The following is a 6,376-nucleotide window of genomic DNA, read 5'->3' on the forward strand; positions in this document are numbered from 1 at the left end:
GTGTTTAGCTTTGCTGGTGTGCTGAGGCACCCCTTTGTCCTCAGAACAGCCATTTGCCTCAAGGGAGAGAGGCTCTTGCATTAGTCTGCAGTCCTACCATATAAATTACAGTTTAGGGCCACATTTCTGGAGGAACAGAAGGAGACAATTCCAGAGTGTCCTTGGGCTACCCCTAGGCTCCAGAGGCATGGAAGACTTTTCTCCCTGTTATACTAAGAATAATAACATGTGTAGGTCCCACAGAAACAGTAGTGCCATGGGTCAGAGGAGGTGGTGAGCAGCTCTGCTGAAGCAGGTCAGAGTGCAACACCACCTGTCCTGAAGCCAGGTTGTACTGACACCAGGTAGAAGACTAGGCCATGATGAAGATGAGCTGATCTTTGGTCTTGAAAACTGTCCATGCTGTAACCATCTTCAGCATATCATGACATGTCTCCTGCTCTAACTACTCTTTCTCCAATACTGTTGTTCCACAGTAGGATAGGTTGAACAAATTCCACTAATTCTTGTGAAGGTAAGGTAAGGTGATGTGTGGTGTAACATCACACACCTAATGAATTCCTTCTGTGCTCCTGAAATAGCCCAAAGCTTATGTTCTCTCATGACCCAGATATCATCTCCCATTATAAGCAGCCAGTCCTGCCAGTTCCTCCCTGCCTCAGTCACGTCAGTATCCAGCCACAGGCACATGACTCTGTCTTCAGAAATTCACCTGAACCCTCTGCAAACCAGTCTTTGTTTTGATAGCACCTGCCTGGCCTTAGTCTAAAGCTGGTGAAACAGAGATAAAAGCAAACTTGTAGCCTATCAACAACATATGGTTTACAGTGATTACAAATAAAGAATAATTGTTTTGTTAAAAATAGTAATTTTACTATCAGCCTCATAATGCAAAGAACCTGAGTCAAGAAGGCAACGTGAGAGGTCAGAGTTAGTTCAAATCAGCTGTTAGGGTTTAAACAAGAATTCCGAGGTTCCCCACAGCTGGGTGCCCTGTGAGCACCTTTTATCTGCAGCTGGCCTCAGCAATTCACACCTATCTAACTGTCAGAGCAAGTAAAGTGCCAGATTCCTACACCTGGACGCTAGCAGGGAGTCTCCTGGCAGCAGGTGATGCTCTCCCAGGGCTGGGAATCACCAGTCAGATGAGCTCATTTCCTGCACAGCTCACGTGGGCCTCTCCAGGGGTGAGCTGGAGGCCTGGTTCTTGCCCTGGGTGTCCAGGCAGGTATGAAGGGGAGATTCCTCACTTTTCCTCCTGGGAGAAGATGTGCTATTTTATGAAGCTGATGACTCTTTGGGAAATCTTTGTTGCTACTGAAGAAGAGATGAAGTTCTAGCAGTTTAATACTGACATCTCTAAAAAGTTAATTACATGGCTGTACAAGAACTAATTATGGAGAAGGCTGAGGAGCCTACCCAGAGAAGGTAAGCATGGCTTTTGGAAGGGTGTCTGTAGAGGGCATGGACAAGGGAGATAGACCACTGATATGGAGCTGAATGCAGAGGAAAATAGATCAGCTGTTAGCTTTCAGATCACTGTTTGCTTAATGAACCAAGCATCAAGTGTGTACAAAGCACCTTTTCTAAGTACAGAACTGTCCCTTGAAGCTCTTCTGTACCTATAATATTCCTTGCTCCTCCAGTATGTCCCTTGACAAAAGGGGAGGAAACAAACTAAACTCTAAGAGGTCTGCTCTTCGCCTCTGAGTGTAAGAAACTGCAAAAGAAAGTCTAGAAAACTGAAATCATGTCTCATAACTGCAAAATACTATTCAGGTAATTTTCCTTTGCTTCCCTCTTTGAAATGAATTTGTTTTCTTTTTCTACCTCTTTTTTGGAGGTGCTCTCTTCTTGGCTCGAGGTTTTTCAGGACTTGGCAGGCTGTCAAACTTAGATGAGAACCACTGGTGAGTTGCTGCTCCTAGGCCCGTTGTGATCCAGGCAAGGTGGTGTAATTAGAATTGCAGAGGGAACAGCGATGGTGTGCTGTGTCCCAGGTGTGAGGGGCAGGAACAGCACACCCTTCACGGGAGTAGGAGCTCTGTGATACTGTCTTGTTGTGCTGTGAAAAAGAGTTGCCCCTCTCTTAGAGGAGTGAAATCAACATGGGTCTCCAACACAGCTTAAAATACAGAGGCATAGGAAAGGGGGAAAACAGATGCTGGGTGCCACGAACTCCTGAGAAAATGAGGGCAGACTAACTTTACCTGACAAGTGCTATAGAAATACTCTTTTGCTTTTGGAATCTATTCCTAATCATAGAACAATACTTGGACTGATAAAGCAACATGTAAGACCTGAGGCTGGGGCACTTTATTACTTTTTTTTTAAATTTTACTTCATGCTGGTTCATACTCTACAAACATCTAATCCCTTAGATTTTCACACTAAACTACTACAGTAATCCATGCAAGCTATAATAATTTGGATATTGTGGTACAATGATGTAAGGACAAATGATTCTGGGGGCAGGGGGTGTGGTGGGTGGTTTTGCATGATGTCACATACAGTGACATAACAGCAGCACAGGGGGGCAATTTACTTGGCCACAACACTTCTGTTTGGTTGGGTAAGAGAGATATCTTGATCCTGGTAAAAACAATAGGTTGGGGGGGGTTTATACAAACCCCACTAAATTGAACTGACTTATAGAAAAAAAAATTAAAGTATGATAAATGCTACTTAGTTTCATATAGTTGAAAAGGCCACACGTGCACCTCACTCTTCACCAGAGGATTATAGCTAAGATTGAAAGGGTTACTTGGTGCATGTGCTCAATTAATATCTTGTTATCTGGCTTTTGAACTTCAGTCTTAAAGAAAAGAGATGTGACAAAATAGCTCAGCTTGCTTTTGGTGCAGAAACAAAACAGCATTGTTTGAAGTGGAACACAGAAGGGAAGTGACAATGTCTTTACCCAGAGCAACTATTTTTTTTTCTCTGAGCCTCATAGCAGGAGAAGCAGGAATCACTTCTAATTTATCCTTTCATAGAAATAATTCCAAGATTCATTCCAGCAATTAATTTAGTTTTAATCTAACTCCAATGTGTTGGTCATCCCCTACTGTCACTACCATCAGGACTGTTGCATAAATGCAGCTTTCTTGCTTTCTTATAATCACTACACATTCTGTGCTGTTTGAAGAAAGGTGGAAATCTTTTCACCACTGTCCCAAATTCTATTACACATATAACAATGAATCAAAGCTTTACTTCCTGCTTGTTTTTCATTACCACCACAGTGTGCCTCTCTCCTTATTAATCAGTTTTTTTTTTTAATTGAATTTCATATGTTTCCAATCTTTCAACCAATTTTTACCTATCTATTTTGTTGTAATGCCCCCTGGTGGCTCTTAGCCATTCTGTTATTTTCACACATTAGGCAAATTAATTATCCCAAATCCTAGAGATGCGTCTTGACTACCAGAGGCAGTATGAGATGATTTTGATACAGAACTCTCCTACTATGCGTTTGTCACTACATAAATAAGTAGAGAAAAGAAATAAGCACTTCCTTCCAGATGATGTACCAAAGAGCTCAGAATAAACAACCTTATCTTAGATTTAAAAGCCGAATTTCCCCTTTTGAGGTGCAAAATAGGATGCTGGGAGGTGCCTGTACTTTGTCACAGGTCGTTTATTCTTGCTGACAGACAGTTCTGCCAGCACCAGTTGTAGCTGCTGCTGGGCACACTGGGGGAAAAGGGGCAGAAGTCACCACCTTGTAAGAAAATAAAGTAAAAAGCAACCAAAAAAAAAAAAGTTCTCAGTATATAAATTGTTTCAGGTATAAATTTTCAGTTATATGAAACAGTAAAACAGATTAAAAAATCAAAATGTCTTCAAGACCAGCTTATTTTTAGGAGTAGCTGCTCAAATTAGTACAATTGTCCAGATAGCCACAAGAAGGCCACTGTCCTAAAAGCACAGCCAACAGAAATGGAGAGATGAAAGAAACTTTTGACAACAGGGAATGGAGAAGCAAAAAATTAGTAGAAGAATAAGAAGGCAGGGACAGAATTAAAATAACTTAAACAGTAAAGAATAAAAAAAAAAAAAGTGTGACATTTTTAAATGTTCTGAATTCTCTATTGATTCATATTCTTTATCTTAAGGGAGATGACAAAAGAGTTCTGTGTCAAGCAGAAAAAAATATATCAATATGTTACAGAGTAACTACTGTAGAAATGAAACTTTGATTATCAAATGACACACATTCAAAAGATGTTTCAACTGATTTTTTTTCAGCAGTGTGATTTTATGACCCTATCAGCAGCTAAGTGTTTCTTAAGATCTCCAGTGCATGAAAGTGGCTATCACATCCAGCACTTAAAAACATTGGTAGCACAGTATTACTTTTTACTCAACTTCTCTGGAACCAGTCAAGTATCCTGATCCAGGTGAGTGAGACTAGCAAGAAATAATGGAATGGGAATGAGTGAAAAATGGGAAAGAAGTGCCAAGTGCAAATGAAGAGGGAAGTGAGAAACGCCCTCTTTTACTACCTGCACTCTTTGGATTCAGTTCCTTTTCTGTCTGTAGCCAGAACAGCACTCTCTAACTGACATGTGTAGTTCACCAGTGTTTCACAGTTCTTCCACCGTGTGTTTTCTCCTACGCCTGCTCCCCTGGCCTGCACAGGGCTGATGGCTGGCTGGGTAGCAGGTGTTACTGAGTGGAAATCTCCTGTAACTTGCTCCAGGTGACCCTGCCTCGACTGGGGAAGGGATGGAGGGGGCATTGAACTAGATGATCTCCAGAAGTCCCTTCCAGCTGTGACTCTCTGAAATGATTGAAGCTGAAAAGGACGAAAGATTGACCTACTCTGTGTGGCTCCTGAGGGACCTGCAGCAGCTGTGGCTGAGGCACAGCCCGTGGTGGCCACTACAGAGCATTGCTCCTGCTGGCTTCCCCCTCATAATCACAGCATGTGAGCTCTCAGTTGGAGAACTGGCCCACAGGGCCATCTTAGCCCTGCACAAGACACCCCAAGAATCACACTGTGCCCCGGAGCACGGCGTTCTTGAGCTCTATCAGGCCTGGTGCTTTGACAGCTTCCCTGGGGAGCCTGTGCAGTGCCCAGCCAACTCTGGGTGAGGAACCTTTCTCTAACATCCAACCTAAACCTCCCTGACGCAGCTCCAGGCCATCACCCCGGTCCTGTCACTGTCACCACAGAGCAGAGATCAGTGCCTGCCCCTCCTCTTCCCCTCAGGAGGAAGTTCGAACAGCAATGGGGTCTCCCCTCAGCCTCCTCCGGGCTGAGCAGGTGACCTCAGCTGCTCCTCATACGGCTTCCCCTCGGGGCTCTTCACCATCCTCAGGCCGCTCCTGCGGATGCTCTCTAGCAGGTTAATGCATTTTTCTATATTGTGGCGCTCAACACCGGACACAGGAGTCAAAGTGAGGCCACACCAGCCCAGAGCAGAGTGCGACAATCCCCTCCACGGACGGGCTGGCGATATTTTCCTTCATCCCCGGCCCGCTCCATCCCTTCCCGGCGGCCGGGCCCCCCCAGCCCTCAGTGCCTCATGAGGGAGCCCCGCGGGGCTGCAGCACCCTGCGGGCCGGGGCTGCTGAGGGGAGGCCTGGGCTGGCCCCCGGAGCCCCTCGGCAGGGCTGTGAAAATGAGCCTCGCCTCTGTCTGGTGCTTAGATGGCGCTGGCAGTGCGGCGTTTCACAGCCGAGCACTGAGGGGGTTTAACTCCGGTTTGGGCGTGGGGAGGCTCGCACCTCCCCCGGGAGCCGCGCCGCAGGAGCGCGCTAGCCTTCAGGCTAAGGGTTATTTTCACACGTGATTAATTTATTGCACATCAAATGATATGCAGGAGTGAATGGCTGGAAGCTGGAACACAGCAAGTTTAGATTAAATCCTAAGAAGAAAACTTGACTGAGGTGAGGGATGAGGCTCTGGCGCAGGTTGCCCAGAGAAGCTGTGGATGCCCCATCCCTGGGAGCGATCAAGGCTGGCTGGGGCTCTGAGCAACCTGGTCCAGTGGGAAGTGTTCCTGCCCATGGCAGAGGATTGGAGAAAATGTTTAATGCCCCTTCCCAACCAACCCATTCTATGTTCAGTAGGGGCCCTAAGCAAGCCTAGTGTTTTAGATTTGTAACCATACGGCTTGCAGTCATTTAATACGGATACACAGATCAGCAATTGTACTGGGTTACACTGTCTCCACCGTGCATCTGGGATATGGGGCTTTTAAAATCATACCCCTTTTGGTACTGAATTTCTGTTTCATGCAGAGAAGCAAAGTGATTTTGTAGCCTTCTGGTTAGAACATATGGCTGTGGAACTGGGAGGTCTCCTGTCTGAAGTAGGCAGCAAGTAGCAATGCTACAACCATTAAGCATTAGGTGTTCTGGGGAC

This window comes from Haemorhous mexicanus, chromosome 8 (assembly GCF_027477595.1).
Source record: "Haemorhous mexicanus isolate bHaeMex1 chromosome 8, bHaeMex1.pri, whole genome shotgun sequence".
Lineage (NCBI taxonomy): Eukaryota > Metazoa > Chordata > Aves > Passeriformes > Fringillidae > Haemorhous > Haemorhous mexicanus.